This window comes from Cupressus sempervirens, chromosome 1 (genome assembly GCF_028749045.1).
Source record: "Cupressus sempervirens isolate cs-2001-9-10 chromosome 1, ASM2874904v1, whole genome shotgun sequence".
In the NCBI taxonomy this organism is placed as follows: domain Eukaryota; kingdom Viridiplantae; phylum Streptophyta; class Pinopsida; order Cupressales; family Cupressaceae; genus Cupressus; species Cupressus sempervirens.
Genome location: NC_143118.1, coordinates 37,151,604 through 37,169,890, shown reverse-complemented (window position 1 = coordinate 37,169,890; position 18,287 = coordinate 37,151,604). Strand labels below are relative to the sequence as shown.

Sequence of the window (18,287 nt, the reverse complement as noted above, 5' to 3'; positions counted from 1 at the left end):
ATTCCAGATTTGTTATAGATTTTTATTAGTCTATCAGTATGTATAAAATAAAGATAATATTATAGCATTGGGATAGAGAGAATTAATGTACGAGAAGAATCGTAATTTAACCTATGTATTATCTCTTTGTTGTTGCACTGACTCTGCATAATTTTTGTATTTTGTTGCACTAGCTCCACATCAAATGTTCTGACAAAAAGTCTATCGTCTTTAAATTTAAAATACTTATCCCTTGCATAGACCTATAATAGCCTCCCCTACTTTAAATTCATATTTAATATTTGTTGAGAAAGTTGATACTTCTATTCTTAATTACATACATAGTTTTCACCACCACTGTAATAAATATTTTAGTTGAAGATCATAAAGGATTGGAATGTAACATGAGTTAGTATCTCCATAAATTGTGAATTGATTAATGCATGAAATGTAAAAATAGAATAGGTATGAACAACTTGTTTGAAAGGTTGTAACTTCTATTAATTTTGCAATGTAAACAGTAATTTAAATGTTCTATGCAATATATAATCAGAATGATGGTTTTAAAGTGTTTGTGTTAAACCCGTGTATTCTTATCTCTGCTATTAAATTTGTAATGTAAAAAGTCTATGCAATATGTAATCAGAATGATAGTTTTAAGGTGTGTGTGCAAGTTAAACCCGTGTATTCTTATCTCTGCTATTAAATTTGCAATGTAAACAGTCTATGCAATATGCAATCAGAATGATAGTTTTGAAGTGTTTGTGTGTTAAACCCGTATATTCTCATCTCTTTTTGCCTTTTGGTTTGTCATATTTTCCCCGTGTTTCAGATTGAACAATGTCATCTGAATCCATATAATGCCTCGAGACAAGAAGAAAAAAACAAGTTTTCATTCAATTCGAATTGGAGGGCCATGTATTTATATGTAATGGAGGGCCTTCTCAAATCAAGGTGACAGATTTCCCCATGCAGAAAATCTTATTGGAGAATCTTATTGATACCGATAAATACTCTTCAGATTTTCCAAAAAGATTTCTCACTGATATCAACGAATACTAATCTCTCCAGAAAGATTGATCGACATTCTCATTGATATCGACAAATACTAATCAGATTTTCCAAAAGGATTGATTAAAATTATTTTTATCTGAATGTGGGCTTTATATGCTTCGTTTAGCTGGATTGTTTGGCATTGAAGAATCATGTCAGACGTCTGTAGGAAAGATACAGAGTGTGATATTGCTATTAGGTTTTAACTGTGTGATTTTGAGTCAAATTCATTGACCCATGTTTCATGAGTTGTGATTCAACATGAATCCATCTCTCATGAGAATAAATGGAACACTTAGCACTCATTAAATCTAGGTGATGCTCATAGAGGTGAAGCACCGGGACTTCCCAGGAGGTCACCCATCCTAGTACTACTCTAGCCTGAAGGCGCTTAACTATGGAGTTTCCTCCATGGTTAAACCCAAAGCTTGCAACCCCATTTGCAAAACTTTCACCAAGTGTTGTGCATTACGAACCATTCATTAGAAAGCCCCTTAAGCTCATCAATTGATAAGTATGAGATAATTTCCATAGCAAGTCAAATTGTGATATTGCTATCAGGTTTTAACTATGTGATTTTGAGTCAAACTCATTGACCCATGTTTTATGAGTAGTGATTCAACATGAATCCATCTCTCATAAAAATAAATGGAACACTTAGCACTCATTGGATCTAGGTGATGTTCACAAGGGTGAAGCACTGGGACTTCCCAGGAGGTCACCCATCAAAGTACTACTCCAGCCTAAGCGTGCTTAACTACGTAGTTTCCTCCATGGTTAAACCCAAAGCTTGCAACCCTATTTGCAAAACCTTCACCAAGTGTTGTGCCTTATGAACCATTCATTAGAAAGCCCCTTAAGCTCATCAATTGATAAGTAGGAGATAATCAAATTGTGATATTGCTATCAAGTTTTAACTGTGTGATTTTGAGTCAAACTCATTGACCCATGTTTCATGAGTAGTGATTCAACATGAATCCATCTCTCAGGAGAATAAATGGAATACTTAGCACTCATTGAATCTAGGTGATGCTCAAGATACAGAGTGCCATCGAAATTTGAACTATCGTGAGATTCGAACGCGCGACGTCAAGTGGGGGTTTTAATTGTCATACCACTTTCCTCAGCTTTAGTCATCATCACTACTAGAGTACCTTCAATGCAATCTTCTTTTCAAATTCTCCGTTGATTGAAGACGTGGATTAATAAGTTAGCGTGCTGCCAGTGTTATGTATCTGTGCTCCTTAATATATCACTATTCTCTGTACTGTGGATGCCATCATCACCATGTAATACAATCAATGTCAGAAGTGCGAGGCCTTTGGTCGTAAATGTCGGTGCTCTTTTCGCATTTGACTGGACATTTGGAAGAGTGGCGAAGAGTACCATGGAACTGGCAGTGGATAATGTGAACACCGATTCTAATCTGCTTGGTGGTACAAAGCTGGAGCTCACTATGATGGACTCTACTTGCACTGCTTTCATAGGCGCATCAGCAGGTCAGGCGCAAATTCAACTCTTCAGGGTTATCTACTTTGTTGATGATTTAAATTATCTGATGTTTTCATCACAGCTGTTTTTCCTTTTACTTTGTGCAGCTTTGGAATTGTTGAAGAAAGATTTGGTGGCAATAATTGGTCCCCAATCATCTGTTCTTTCTCACATCGCCTCACATCTGACGAAGGAACTTCAAATACCAGTTTTGTCATTTGCAGCTAGTGATCCCACTCTTGCATCACATGAGTATCCATATTTTATCAGGATGGCTCACAGCGATTGTTCTCAAATGTCTGCAATTGCTGGTATAGTGGGCTATTATAGCTGGAGACAAGTTGTAGCAGTGTATGTAGATGACGACCATGGCAGAAACGGAGTTTCTACATTAGAAGAAGCTCTGGGAAATGTGGGAGCTAAAATTACTCACGAGGCAGCTGTGATTCCTCATATCAACCAGAACGAGATGGGTAATATATTAGCGAATTTGGGCTTAATCGAGGCACGGGTTTTTGTAGTCCATATGAATTCAGATGCTGGACTTAACCTCTTCTCTAAAGCTAAGCAAATGGGGATGTTGAGAAGGGGATACATTTGGATACTCACAGATTGGCTATCCTCTGTTCTCGATTCAACCGGACTTGCAACCGAAGACATGGATTCACTTCAGGGGTTGATTGCCCTGCGACGGCAAATCGCAAATTCAGGAATGTACTACGAGGAATTTGCAAGAGAGTGAAAAAGGTTACAAAGAGCTCACATGGTAGATGTCTCTTTGAAAGTGTTTGGGCTGTATGCTTATGACAGAATACTGATGATTGACCATTCCATCAACGCCTTTCTGAATCAGGGAGGAAATTTCTCTTTTGCAGATCAGAACACGCTATCAGATAAGAGTGGAATCAATACTTCAGAACTAGCAGCTTTGAAAGTCTTCAAAGGAGGAGCACAGTTGCGTCAGAAAATACTAGAAACCAATTTCAGTGGCGTTTCAGGTCCTGTGAAACTAGATGAAAACAGGGGTCTTGTGGGCTCTGCTTTTGAGATTATTAACATTGCTGGTACAGGAATCCGCAGCATCGGTTACTGGTCAGATAGCAATGGCCTCTGAGTTACACCACCGGAATATTCAGCTACCATCAAACATAAGCATAATCATAGCCAATCTCATGATGATGAGCTTCACAATGTCATATGGCCTGGTGAAAGCAAGCAAGTGCCACGGGGCTGGACATTTCCAAACAATGGCAGGGAGCTCCTGATCGGTGTGCCCAGAAAAATAGGTTTTGAGGAATTTGTTTCCACACAAAATGGTAGCTGCAAAACACCAACTCCAAGAGGATTTTGCATTGATGTGTTCTTCGCTGCCATGAACTTGCTTCCCTATGGAAGGATAATGAAAAAGAAAGAAAGGAGGCTGGAAATGGAAATGGGTCCAAAATCTGAATTGAGCCAGCCTCTGAGTACTCCAATCTGATTAATGTCCCTTGATGCGGGCTTCTCCAATGGCCTTTCCCTTATTCAGTTTGATTACAGGAGAACTAACTACCGTCGTGGTTCTGAAGCTACCATGCCTTTCCCATTGCAATGGTAGCTCACAGTTATTGGAGGGAGGCTGATTGTCCATGTACTGAATGAAACGGTTTAAACATTACACACTAAGTTTAATTCCTAGATCAAAAGCGCTAAATAGTCAAAGTTGACTTTTTTCCCTCAAGCTTAATTCTTCCCTTACTGTGTAATGTTTAAGGGTGGCTACCACAATAACTGAATTTTCTTGGACACCTAGCTATCTCTAGATGGTACAAACTTTATTTTAGCCAAATAGCTATCTCTAGATTGTATAAACTTTATTTTACCCAAATATTATTTATATTAATTTGTGTTATAATATTTCAATATTATTCATCCATAACTTGTGTTATAATATTTTGACTTTGTGTTGCTATTGATTTTCTTTTACAAAGTACTCTTTAACTTTTATGAAACTCATTTATGAAACTATTTTAGCTATTTGATATGAGAGCATCCATATGTATATGGATATTCAAGATTCGCTAGAATGTCTAATGACCTTCCAATTTCTCCAAAGCCTCTTTAGTCTAGTACTTCATTGGGATTACAAAATTAAAGTTTCTATGTCATTCTTGAATATAAAGGACCTTTTAATCCATTATCCACAATCCACCTTGTAGTTCTTTTGTGCTTTGTTGGGTAGAAATTTTGTGATTTGTGGGGTCTTTCATGTGTCCTCAATCTACTTTTGAACTATTTTTATGTTTGATCTAACACTAATGAATTCCCTAACTTTTTTAGTGCATCAATATCCTCCTCTATTTCTTTGGTCAGATTAACTAATTATAGACTTTCTTGTAAACTACCTTTTTTGAACTCATGCATTCAAGATTGGGTGGGTGTGGTTGTCTTGCTCAAAATTAGGGCATGGAGAACAATTTTCAAACCTTGCTTTCTGCACTTTTTTGTTCGCAAGGAAGATTGTCATTGTTTCCTTTATTATTGTAACTAGCAATTACAGCTATGAGGTGATGCTAATAATTAGATATGAAGTATGAAAATTTGGAGTTGCTTTGTTTGTGTTTAATTATTTGGTTTATACATGTTGTAAGAGTATGTTCGAGAGGAAAATTGGAAATATTTGTACATGCAAGTTACATTTTACATTTGCAAAGTTTTGTGGCATGTCTTCAACAACATGTAACACCAGGATTGAAAATTGTGTAGTGCCACATTAAAAATGCATGAAATCAAGTGCATATGTATTGATTCAAGTTACAATTTACATTGGTAAAGTTCTATGTAATGTCATTTCAATATAGATTCCTTTCAAAGTATTTACATTGGGCTCATTGTTTACATATGAATTTGTCACCTTGTAATATGTTGTCTGACATCAAATATTTGTAATACCTTGATTTGTTAGAGAGAGAGTCAGTGCAATCAAGCCTCCTCCTTTTTCATTTTTATTGTGTATGGGTTGTTTTCCATTTCGAAATATCTCTTGTAGGAGCACATTGGTCAAATGTGAAGTTTGTGTAATGACCTGACTTTGGACACATCTATGAATGTTAGGCCTTGCCTCTCCTTTTTCTCAATTTTAATTGTTACTTGTTGAAGCATAAGTCCCTGGGATTTTTCTATAGTTATGGCCCATGCCATTGTGAGTGGTATTATCAAATTATGAGTAGTCTGGTGACAACAAAATAGATTTGGATAGGTTAGACTTCTACAATTAAATACGTTTCATATCTCCCGTGAGTTTAATTTGTAAAATATTATATGTTTATGCAGAATATTAGCATTACACGGTGTATTGTGAGGTTTTTTAAATTATTGACATAAAATTTTAAAGGGACCAAGAGAGGTTGGTCAAGTTTGCAACAATTCTATTTTATAGCTAATTTTTAGAACATGTTTGATCATCTTCATCCTCTATTGTGTCATACTCTGACTTGGTGTTCAAGAAGTTACCTTTACTATCACACACACCATCAAAGTAGTCATCTAAGTTCCCAATTGGAGAAGTTTGAATATCCTTGTAGGGTGATTAATATTGTGTATTATTAGCTTCAACCATCTCAAACCTAGGTTTGACACTTTTACAATTGTTAATATGCTTCTCTACAAAGGATTCCAAAGGTCTAGACTAAAAAGTATTTGGGACACAAAAAAGAATTGTTGAGGCCAACCCTAATACATCAATTCTTTCTATCAAGTCAGAACCTATTGCATTAGACCCAGTAACTTTATCACCATTTCCTATAATTAGATCTTGGCTGAACCCCTTAGGCTCATCTTTCTGATGGACTACCATAAATAGAGATGTTGGAATCTCCTTAACAATTTCTGTAAAGGCAGTCACGTCCTTCACCTAGGGTGCACCTTTAGCCTCCTAGAAAAAGGATCCATTAATCATGCTTCTTACAATTGGATCATAAACCTTATCACCTTCCAAAGTGTCCCTACCCCTATTACAAATAATCTCATATTCAAACTAAGGACAATTTATCTGAGATCAGGGAAGATATGTTACCTCTTTGATAAAATCTAAACATTTTTTTGCCTCTAACCGTTTCCTTGTGTCTCCATCCTCCCTTCTAAAGAAACATTAAAGTGTCACCCTTCTCTAATTCCGATCTTTGTTTCCATTCACCCTTGACTGAGCCCAATACAAAAATCTCAGGGGGAAGGTGACTTTCTTGAACCTTGACTAAAATATCAGGATATATAGAGAAATTGTGTAGGTCTAGCAATTCTTATGAGGATTTTAAAGACCCTAAACTATCTCCTATTAATTTTAGGGCTTCATTGTCACTATATTCAAAGGGTGTGTTACATAGCTTTATCTACACAAAAATCTCTTTCACTTTCTCTAATTCAGGATTGAAGTTTGACACCTAATCCTTGAGATAAACATCCTTTGTGTCAATCATATAAGATCCACTATTCAAAATCCACAACTTGTCCTCCTTTAAGGAACATATTACCAAAATGAAGCCATTTGTCATAGCTTTGAACCCCAGATTACAACCACATTGATCTTTAGGCCATTTCTGGATTTTAGTTATGGATGGCCATGAGCCAATCTATTTCACTAGAAACAACCTATCTTCTAAACATGACACAGACTCAACTCATTGTTGAATATTAAATTATTAATAAGAAAAGAGGAGTCTCTCACAAATTCAATGTTCTCACTTACTTATTTAGGGTTTACCTCCACCAATTCTCATCCCTTTGGTTTCCAGAATTTATGCTCAATTTGCCTAAATCGAAAGTCACTTTAACTAGGAATCGACCCATTTGCAGGTTGAAATCCAACGTTCCCTTCTCCCAAACCCTTCCATTTTAGTTAGGTCTACCATGTTGCACCTCTCTAAATTTTTCCCAACAACTACTCAGTCTTGTGTTGAGTCATGTTCTGGCATCTATATATTCCTCCTATGAAAAGGTCATCAACTTCTACCAATAAAATCTCCCACTGATATGTCATTTCTTCCTATGGCTCCCTCGATAGTAAAGGTTGACATTCCTTGTACTGTCTAGTCCACCAAACCCTGAGGATCCCTAACTAACCTCACTACTAGATGACCTATCACACTGCCCTCCCTCTAGAGACCTTTGTAGATCCCTTGTAACACCACTTGGGGTTAGAATTTAATTTAGTCTAGTTTAGATGTAAAGATGTTTTTTATTGTTGAAAGTTTTATTTTGAATGCATTTATAATGTTAGGACATGATATGGTTTCGAATTAGTATTTTCTTTGGTAAATGTTAATTTTGTTGTACGAGAATAGTTTAGTTTGTTTAAGGGATATGATTAAACTTAGGGTGGTGTTAGTTACAGGAAGAAAAATTATTAGTCACTAGCACATTTAACCCTAAATTTTGACCTTAAATTTTGACTATCACATGTAAATTGATTGGTTGGTCATCATTATAAAGGAAAATTTTGTTTTTTTTAAATACATGCCCATGTTGGTCTCAATTGTGACCAATGCTTTATATTTTGTGTTGGTCTCAATTGCGACCAACACGGGAACGTAAAGATTAAAAAAAGGCGACAAACATCAGTTGAGCATTTTACTTGAGCATTTGATTTGAGCATTTCGAGCATTTCTTTATCTCTTCTGCATCATTTGCGGATTTCATTTGAGGATTTCCAACATTTCATTGCATCTATTGAATCCTTCGAGCATTTGGAAACCTTGTGAGCATCTATTGTAGCCCTAAACTCAAACTTTCAGCTATCATTCGAGCATACATTGCAGCATTTGGTGAGTAGAAGATGAAATAACTCATGTTTGATTCTAGAAGTGTTGAGAAGGCATAGTTTGAGGAAGCCCTAGTTATGAGGGCCTAAATAGGAGGGTTTGTAAGTTGAGACATAAACTGAGAGGAGTTGACCAAAATAATACCAAAATCCATGGTTTGGGAGAAAAACTAGTTACACATATTGAATTTGAATGCTTTTATTATCATATTTGAGAATATGCAAAGTAGAGTTCACATAAAGCAACAAAATTGAAGCTTAAGAAATTAACAGTCTCATATATATCTGGAAGTTACAGTCCTTATAAATAATGTGAAGAAATGAAGTAAATTGGTTAACTCTCTTCTCTTGTTGAACAGATTGCCTGCTTCTCTTTTTACAAAAATATTTTGACAACTATGAATTAAGGCCAAAAAAAAGTATGAAATGTTGTCGGAAGTTTATAGTTGTCAACTTGTCATAATGGTAAGCATATACTAATTAACCTCTACTAGGACCTCATAAGGCTCACTGATAAGCCTTCTTAGGGTTTACTCCAAGACCCCACACTAGGATAATTCTTTACTTAATCCTCCTATTCTTTCCAAGGATATCTTTACCAATTTCCTACTTCAATATTCCACTTTAACAAGATGCAAGATTCAAAGCATCAAGATTCATTCAACTCAGCAAGGACTTCAGTAGTGTTGTAGTAGGATGGAGGGATCCCATAGAAGTCTATTTGATTAGGTTCAAAGTGTTCTTTCTCACAAAATTTTATGGTTTCTTACCGATCTCCTCAAACTTTTATTTTAGGGCTAGAGCCTTTTGCCCTAATTAGGCCTCCAAATTTTCCATTTTGAAAATATTTCAAAAAAAACTCAAGAAGATACCAATTAACTTATGGTTTTAGAGAGCTTGAATATTTTCAAGGTTTTAGTTCTTCAACCCTTCCGTACAACTCATTTCCTATAAAATAGCCTACTTACAAGGGTTTTAAGACTTTACTTGTTGACAATCCTTACAAAGATTCAAAAGGAACATAAAAAGATTCAAATCCTTCTTAGTTCTTGGAAACTATACCTTTGGATATTTCTATACATACTCCAATCCTTGATTGGCACAAACCAATCAAACTACTCCTCTATCCAAACCCTATAACCATCAAGTCCCCTTGTCGGGTATGCCTGAATCCACCTAGGGATTGATTCCAAAAATAGAAGACCATTTCATATTGACCCCAAGTTATTTATAGTTCCCTAATAGATTCCTAAAGGTTGTTGTGTTCCAACAATTAGAAATCAAATTAGCAATTTCTATGATGACTACTCTACCTAGGCCAGTGAACTAGCCAAGAAGAAAAAAATTATTTACAACTACCAAAACATAAAATGGGAACTTAATTAATGCACTAAGAAATTACTTAGAATGATTCATCAAACCATGTAATCAAACCACTCATTTCAATCCATTAGAATATAGAGTTCTGAGTTGCAAGATCATTGTGATAGTTTTTTAATGTAACAATTTGCTTTATTAGTCAATATTTCATACACTGGGAACTCCAACCCCTCAAAATGATTTCAAATGAGCATATATAACTCTATTTTCCAAGTACCAACTTTCTTCATCAATCCCCAACCATTTCTTGGTGACTTTCTAATATTGCTATCAAAGTTGTCATTGACAATTTTTGTAATTTTTTCACTTTGATGACTTGGAAAGTCATGATCACTCCTAAAGGGTCGAGTTTGGTTTCAATAACATATCTAACTATTTTGAGACCCCTCCTAATGTTTTAGTCAAACACAAAATTTGACCCATTGTGACAAACCTAATAAACTATTGCAATAACATGCCAACCTTGACAACTTCTCATCGATCTTCTTTAGTCAATTTCTCATCACACTTAAATTTTAGATCATGATTTTTATCAATATTAAAGAACATAAATTTTAGATCATGATGTATGATCTAAAACATTTACGATGAATAAAATTTTACAATGTTCAAAAGTTTAACAATAAACATCACTGATTGTGAAAAATACTTGTTCAAATTTTCTAGCCCTAGATTGGTCTTCATGGTGATAATCCTTGTCATCATCATGAGCTTCCCAAGAAGTAGAAACATCTTTTATGGCTACCATGATGACATCAGTTGCACCAACAACTTCTTGGGCATTCATGTCAGGCCTCCATGGTATAAGATTGGTGCTCTCTAAATGATGAAGACATTCATTGTACTTTTCTAGCATAACATTAATAGATATTTGTTTTTTATCTTTAAATATTGCTATACTATCATGACATTTTTCATTTTATCAAATTTTTGGTACTTTTTGAAAGAGAGATAAGAAATTTGTGTTTAATTTTATTCAAAATGCATTACATGAAACACATAAAAAACCAAGTGCTTTGGCAAAGAATAACTCAGTTGTAGTGAAGAATGGGTCAGTTGCAGCTTTAAAAAATGGTAAAGAAGAATCAAGTGAGGACAAGTCTTCTAATGAGGTACTCCATGGTTAAGCCAAGTCTTCAGTGCATAATAAAGCAACTAAATTTCATAAATTTTTTTTTGATAGTTGATTTGTTTAAATATTGCTCATCAAAAATTACTTAGTACATCTCATCTTTTTTCTACATAGGAGCTTGCAGTTCTAAAGAATTTGATAGTGAAGAATTTGAAGAAGATATTGTGTAATTCCCCACCAGGAGATCCTTGGAAACAAGGATGAAATACAAGCCAATATATATATATATATATATATATATATATATATATATATATATATATATATATATATATATATATATATTGAAAGTGTAAATGCACATGTCAACATCATAAATGGATCACAAAGATCGCAATAGAAGAATGAACCACCATCCTAGCAAACAATTAATCTCCAAACCCCACTATTGACCAAAAATATCGAAAACAAAAGACGCATAACTGAATTCGATTCAAACACATTCCAAGTTCAAGATGTGACACCATAGGGTTGAAGAACACTGAAGAGGGTATCCAAAACAACTCCCAAAAAGTTCGGATGAAACCAAAAAGTGCCCATTGCCTGCCCACACAGGTTTTTACAAAACCTTGGCGATACTTTAATATAGCATTGGAAAGTATCGTGCGATATTCCTAAAGAAGGAAGGCGATACTTTCAGGGATTGGGTTATACTTCTCTTGAAGGCATACAATACTTTAAGGGCATCATATGACAATTCTTACAAGGAGTGCAATATTGGAAAGTATTGCACGATATTTCTCCAAGAAGTGTGCGATAGAATTAGGGGATGCACGATACAATTTCTAAGGGTGTGTGATACATTTTTGTGTCACACCATGCTGATAAATGGTTGCCTAGGAAACTTAAGAAACACTTAAGGAGAACACAAAAGGAGAAAAATAGAGAATAAAACCTCCATACCAGGGAGTACTAGATCCAGATTTTGAGGCAAGAACACTCAAACTGAATATGAAATATAGAAAGAACAACATCTAACCATCTTAGAGATAAGAGTAAGAGTACAAAAAGGAAACATCGTAGTAACTGAAATAACATCACAATGTATAATACAATCAAACTAAGTACGTGGTTCCTCCCAACTGTCAATGGCGTCATAAGACCATCGTGGGCCCTAGCCATCCCCCTTGCATAACATCCCAAGCCATCGATCAAATTTTCGGTACTGTCATAATAGGGACATCACTAGTAAAACATGCTAATAAAAAAATCATAAGGAAATCTAACATGCTAGTAGTAAAACATAAGATAAACCTGCATGTAGATAACATCACCTATCACATGCTAATCATTATAATAAGGAATGCATCAAAACTAAGATCATCTACATGATAAACAAACATCCCAATGAAAGCATAAATTGCAAGAAGCATACTTTGAAACCCAAAGTACCAAGTGAAACATCTAGCAAAAATCGCACTAGGATACAAGACCATCTCTACACACTGGTCCCTAGCAGTGGCACCCATAGGTCCACACCCACCATGCTGATCAAGATAATGATCCAACCACAAACACATGCAAAAAAATGGACCATGGCTAACACACGCACCAAGTAATATGATGACTGAAACCAAGACATAGACAATGCATAAACTAGAGGTCCTAGTCAGACATCTCAATGGCTACTAAGTAGGGGCTGACATCATGAAGAGTTGCTTGGCATCCAAAAGCCCAAGTTGTATAGGTAGCTACTCTTCTCAATAGAAGGTGCACAACCTAGGGCAAGAACTCTTCATAATGGAAGGCACACAACACACACATTTTATTATCTTATATTTATTACCACCCAATGTTTTAATTTAGTTATCACTTATATAAAACTTCCTCTGCCAACTGGGAAATAGTCACCAGGTTGTAGGATAGAAGCCCCTCCATATGCTACCCCACCCTACCCATGCTCATCCAATGATGAGTGCCCATAGGCATGCAAAATCCCAACTCAACCCCAAATGATCATAACTTTTGGAAAAGTCACGGAAGGTTGAGACCCGCAACTCCTCCAAAAATTGTACATGCACGTACTCATGTGTGGTGCACCACCATCACGAAGATCATATGACAAGGACTGGATGAGAACACAAGCAGAAAGTCCCTCAACCGAAATAGAATTGAGAGGACGGATGCATCATGCATCCTAATGCAACATAAAGTGAAAAAGTGGTATGATGGATATCCCAATGAATCATCTAGGTCCACTAACCACATTGTGCCAAGAAAACCTGAGAAAATAGGGTGACACATAAAACGAGGTAAAAAACCCAAATTTTAAAAAAATTTCAAAATTAAAACCCATTCGGCCTTTGGGTGCAAAAACCTTGAAAATCCAAAAATAAATGAAATCGGACACAGTATGCAAAAATGTCCAACATAATGGCTCAAAACCCCAAATCCCCATTTCAAAAATAGGGAAAACATTCATACCCAACCAACTGAGCAGAGTCAACATATAGAAACAAATGGGAACACTAGTTCTCAACCTCCTAACATATTGCTACAAGAAATGGAAGCTGAAATGGAGAAAAAATAGTAAAATGGGAAGGCCCTACCTGACAGCAAAAAGGGCAGAAATTGAAACCCATGCAATAAAATAAATCACCCATCAAATTTGTTGAAAGTGATGGAAAAGCATAAACTCCTCGAGTTGGATCCAACGAGACTAACCTCGCAAAAAAACCATGCTCAGAACTCCCAGAACGAACATAACAAGAATCCTTCAAAAGAGGATTTCTAAAATAGCTCTCAAATTTCTATTTCTAAAAAGTGAGAAGTGAATCATGAATTCACTTTTCCAATACTTATATTTTTTTTTGAGTCAATAGTCGATTATGGAAAATTAGGTAGTTGGAGTAGTTAAACTCTGAATTAACCCAAACAAAAATAGGTTATTATCCGTAATAGAAATTCACGTAAGGAAAAGTTTCCAGAAATTAAATCTGAAAAGATTTAAAACTCGAAAACCCAAAATTATAGAAGATCACATAAAATTTTTGTGACAATGCAAACTTCTAAATGCATAGACATGCTCATTGGTCTAGTCACATGATGCAGATGAGTTTGGATTTACTAATCACTAAAAGGTTTTAATTTAAAACAACTAAATAAGGATACATTGACCATACAGGGATGACATTGGCAAAATATGAACAACTGAATCACTAACTCCATGTGCCACTGCTAGGGATATAATTCTTGCACACTAAAATACATGATCAAGTGTAATTGCATATAATATCGTAGCCAAAGCAACACGTATTGAAAATACCTATTTAATCCATTTACATCACTCACATTAGCAAAAAGAGTAAAATACACAAATGAAGTAAATAACCATGGCCTAAAATTCATTTCATAACATAACCAAAAAATATGTCCAATAAACCATATAACCAGAGATCATCATAGATCTGTTGTCATCTCAAAATATCATCAACATGCAAATATGATAAACTAAATAGTATAGAAGTAAAACATCTATGGTACTGAATCAAGTATACATCTGACCCTTAGGTCATCTCAAAATAAAAATAACAATAAGAGTAATAACTATCTCTCGAATCAAAATAAACAACAAGGTAGAGAATGCAAACATGAGAGGCACTACATATTGTACCAAAGGTATATTTGGTGTTCTTTTTTAAGTAAAAATGTGATTAGAAATTTTGTATATTGTCATATTTCACATGCAAAAAGGTCAAATTGTAAATAGAGGTGAACCCGTATGGATTTAAGTTTCTTCTTCATTATTTATAATGCTCTCAATTCCTCCTTTGTAGCTGTAAAAATACTTTTTTATTTTTACTTTTCCAAATACCCTTTACCAGGTTCTTGAAGATTCCAAAATATCTTGGACTAACCCCACTCCAACATGTCCTAACTCCTACTTGGTTCACAGATCTAATAGGCCTAATTAGGCTAGGTTTCTAAGGCAAGTGCTAGGAAATGGGTTCATAGAACTAGCACAACTACATGGAACTCTTCCTCTCTATGTCACATCTCCATTTCACCCTTTACCTGGGTTAGATCCATTTTTTTGGGAGTCTAATCACCACTTATCCTACAAATCTAGGCTGAATACATAAAGATGTTCAACATAGGGCCTGGTGGTAAAAATATGAAACCTTCTCCTCCAGGCCTAAAACTCTACCATATGAAAGTACCTACCCCTAACTTTCTTATCCCCAAGAGGCATCAGAATCCCACCATAGGGTTGCAAGTTAGAGGTACATGTTTGCCTATACCTCTGAATTCAAGCCAAATTTGGCTACCTTCACTAAAACTACTGTAACTTGATCAAATGAACAGATCAAAACTCCAAACCAAATGAAAATGGAAGCTACTTCACATATCTATCTAACCATGGTAGTTGATCATATGCGTTAATCCATATACATACGTACAATACAAAAACACAGTCAAATTGTCAAAAAATTAGGCTTTTATTGCTGCAAATATTCTCCAATCTGTACATCCACCACCCTCTGGTCATGCATGATCATTACATGCTTATATGCTTTTGTCTCAATAGTTATAACCACTATTCAAATGGTTATACCAATGTACAACTAAAATTTGCAACTATTTTGCAATGTTGTCAACACTTTTGCAATTTTGCTTGGCAACTTTGACAATTTTGCATTTTTGACCACCTAGACACCTAAACACTTGCTTAATGGTTCAAACCATATCTAAATCCATCTAAGGAATTAAAAAAACTATATTACTCATTAAAATAACTTATTTTTCAAAATGTGACCATTTGGTTCAATGTGGCATCCTGGTTTATAATGACACCAAGGATCCACTTGACCTTAGAATTGGTCCTAATACGTAAACCACATTAAGTTGACTACCATATGGACCTATCCAATTGCCTTGACCTATCAAATTTCCTTGGTTCCCTGCACCATACTCCTTAGGCCAACAAAACTCAAGTCTCTTGAGCTGGAAAATCTTCCACTTGAAGGCCCATCTTGACCAAATTAGTTTCAGTCAACCAAGTTGCATCCTCCACATGCTTGTTCTTCCACTTGACAATGTACTTGTAATATGTCTTCCTCCTAGTCTCTTTCAACACTTTGGTGTCTAAGAGGCATTCAACCTCTTGTGGTGGCTACTTGGGTAGTTCTGCAGGTAACTCCACTCCATCCATTTGACTTGTATCACAGTCAGCAGTTCCCTTATAGGGATACAAATCAAAAACATTAAAAATGTTAGATAAACCAATGTTAGTAGGGAGTTCAAGTTTATATGCATTTGTGTCATAATTTTGCAAACTTTTGAAGGGTCCCATCTTCCTCATCATGAGTTTGGTGTATTTTCCCTTGGTACAATCTGAAATTACTTCTTTGTACTTGTCCAATAGCTGCCTTACTTCCTTGGGTCCCACAATCCTTTCAATGGATCTGCCTTCCTTTCCTTTTTCTCCAAGTTTTGACTTTACTACAATGGCAAAGCAAGGGGTTTTTTTCACCTTGAGGGTCTTCAAAAATTCCTTCTCTCCAACCATCATCAGACTAGATGCATGTTGGATCTCCTTTCTATCTTCTGGCAGTGGTCTCATGGTGTATTCCTTCCCATTTTTGAAGATGATGTAAACATTGCTCCTTCCATCATGCTTAGAATTGACATCAAATTGTCAGGGCCTGCCTACCAATAGGTGACAAGCATGCATTTCTGCAACATCATAGACAATCTTGTCTTTGTACTCCCCTATTTGAAATTGAACATGAACTTGTTCATTTACTATGAATTGCTACTCCTTATTTAGCCATGAAACCTTATAAGGGTTAGGATGAGCCAACTTCTTCAATCCAAGTTTCTCTACCATTTCTACTGAGGCTATATTATCATTGAACCAGAATCTACAATAACTTTGTAGACCTTACCTCTTACCTTGTAGAGAGTTTTGAATAATGTCTTTCTTTGGGGAGGTTCATGCTTTGTGACAGTCTTTAGCAGGGTTCTATTGAACGTTAGAGACTCTCCTCTCTTTGGATCAACATTTCCTCTTGCCCCTTGGTCACTATGTGCATCCTCCTCTTGATCCAAATGGACTCTTCTATTCCCTTCTTGGCTATTGCTGCCCATTTTCTCGGGAAGTGCCTATATGTAGCAAGTGCAATATGTAGAGGTAGAGTTATGGAAGGTCAACTAATTATTTGTTTCTTTTCATTTTTTATATTTCTTTATCTCTTTATCAATCTATCTCTCTATCTATACCTCTTTCTATTTGTCTCACTTTAGTATTCATTTCTATATGTGTCTTCCTCTTACTACTCCATCTGTAGGTTGCAAACAAATCATCCTTCTTCCACCAATGAGTCATTCCATTCAAGAAAGACCATGTCTGATGATATCAATGCACAAAAAAATAGGTAGACAATTACTAGACTGTTCTAACTTAAAAAGAAAAGGTGATGGAAAATGTTATTTTCCTTGCAAAATTTGTAAGGGCTTAAAGACTCGAAGATATCTAATTAAAATGGCTGAGGAAAATTGTAGGCAACATGGTCACATTGAAGGGGGAAACGAATATTCTCCATTGGTATGTATTTTAATAATTTATAAAATACATAAGACATGATTTGATAATGACATCATGGTCATGGTTAATATAAGGTCATCATTTTCATATAGATCAATGTCCCTGAGTTTCATGTTATGGACCATGACAATTTGGAGAATGTGGATTTCCAAATGAGGGAACATGGAGGTGTGAATATTGAAGTAGAAGGTAATGATACCATGGAAGAAGACCACGATGATGAAGACCACAATGATCAAGATGATCACGATGATCAAGATGATGATGATGATGTTGACACAAAGCTTGATGTACCTATACTTGAGAAGGCACATGAGCCCCTATATGAAGGCTTTGAAACAACTTTTCTTGCCACTGTATTGTTGTTGGTGAACTTGAAGGTTATGAATGGTTTATCCAACATAGCAATGACACTTATGTTAAGGTATGTCATCTTCTTTCATTATTTTACTCACAGTTCCCTTACAATTAACATTGGTTTTGTGTAGCAATTAATATTCTTTAAATTAACAAATTATATTTTTGGTCGTAGGTTGATAGGTGAGTGTTTGTTACCACCATCAAAAATTCTACCTCACTTGTATTGAGAATTATCTGCCATCATGAAAGATATTGGAATGGAGTATCAAACAATACATGCATGTCCGAACGATCATATTATATATCATAAACAACATGAATTTGCAACACAATGCCCTATTTTTTATATTAGTAGATATCATTCAGATCGATTAACAAAAAAGGTGCCTCACAAGGTTCTTCAACATATTCCTATTACTCCATGTCTACAACAATTATTCAAGTGCAATAGCTTGGCACAATTTATGGATTACCATGCACACAATAGAAGTCAAGATGACATTCTATGAATGGTTGCAGATGGTTTGGCATTTAAGGAAATAGAGGAAAAA

The 18,287-nt window shown here is 35.5% G+C and overlaps 1 pseudogene; it reads left to right on the top strand.

Moving 5' to 3' along the window:
- LOC149576052 (glutamate receptor 3.1-like) overlaps positions 1-18,287 on the top strand; it is an 83,805-nt pseudogene that overhangs the window by 18,421 nt on the left and 47,097 nt on the right.